Genomic DNA, 1,393 nt, shown 5'->3' on the forward strand with positions numbered 1-1,393 from the left:
AAATGAGAGACAGTGGATACATTCATTGGAGAAGAGAAGAGGGTACATTGGCTCATTGCAGAAGCCAAAAATTCAAAAGGTCCCAAAAATGCATCGCGAGATTGAAGCAAACATAAGGTGCTATGAGCCTCTTGTGGTTTCTATCGGACCATTTCACCGTGGCAAACCAGAACTTCAGCTTATGGAGAAGCACAAGGAGCTACTGGCAATTCAGTTTGCTGATCAAGATAGTATCAAAGAAAGACCTGAAGGGGTCTTGCCATGGCTTTCAACAAATTCAGTGTCTATTGATGAGCTTTACAAAAAGGTCAAGAACATTATGCCTAATGTCAGGGAGTGTTATGATGATGAATTGATCAAAAAATCAGCCACGAGGAGTTTGCACAGATGATGCTCCTGGACGGATGCTTCATCCTCCAATACTTTCACTGCATTGTCACCGGCAATTATAAGGAGCTCAAAATGAAGAGCCATGATATAGCCTTCGATCGTCGTGATCTTTTCTTACATGAGAATCAGTTACCATTTGAAGTCTTGCAGTTGCTAATGAACTGTAAGTTCAAGAATAATGAAGGAATGGGGATGATAAAAAAGTTCATCTCGAGTGCACATACAAAACCTACTCCACCTCACGGATTCATTCAAGGTATCAAGGATTTCTTTCTTGATTTATTTGGGGAAAGTCTCCATCCTGAAAGCTATTCATGTACTCAAAAAGTTATGAGCTTTCTTGGCAAGATCTGTGGAGTAGAAGAGTCTTTCCTTACCAAACAAGAAAGCATGAAAAATCGGCTTCCTGCTCATCTCCTCGAGCTATTAAAAACACATCTCATAGATCCGAATGCTTTCTCTGAAGGTGGGTGCTATCTAAGGGGTGAGTGGTGCTCTTATCGTTCAGCCATGGAGCTGCGGAGATCAGGAATCCGTTTCATGCCTGGAAAGAGTCATCGTCTTTCAGATGTTAAGTTCACTTCATTTCATTGTTCAGCTCTTTTAACACTTCCACCAATAACCGTAGATGATTCAACCAAGTCGGAGTTTTTAAACTTGGTTGCGTATGAAGAATGTCCTGATATACCAGATGACTTTGGAATTACATCTTATCTTACCTTCATGGATTCTCTTATCGATCACGCTGAAGATGTGAAGGAGCTGAGATCAAAAGGTATACTTCTTAACTTTCTTAGAAGTGATCAAGAAGTGGCAGGTCTATTCAATGAGATAGCAAGAGATTTGGTACCTAATCCACATGCCTATGTTGCTGTGAAAGACAAAATTGAGAAACATTACTATAGCAAAAGCAAAATATGGATTGCTGAGTGGAAGAACACTCATTTTACTTCCCAATGGACTGTTTTTGCATTTATTGCAGCACTTTTTGTCATTGGTTTGG

The 1,393-nt window shown here is 40.1% G+C and overlaps 1 pseudogene; it reads left to right on the forward strand.

Moving 5' to 3' along the window:
• The first annotated feature begins 4 nt into the window (after positions 1-4).
• LOC124890462 lies at positions 5-1,387 on the forward strand (annotated as a pseudogene).
• The last annotated feature ends 6 nt before the right edge of the window (positions 1,388-1,393 follow it).

The sequence above is a fragment of the Capsicum annuum genome, unplaced genomic scaffold (genome assembly GCF_002878395.1).
Source record: "Capsicum annuum cultivar UCD-10X-F1 unplaced genomic scaffold, UCD10Xv1.1 ctg18112, whole genome shotgun sequence".
NCBI lineage: Eukaryota > Viridiplantae > Streptophyta > Magnoliopsida > Solanales > Solanaceae > Capsicum > Capsicum annuum.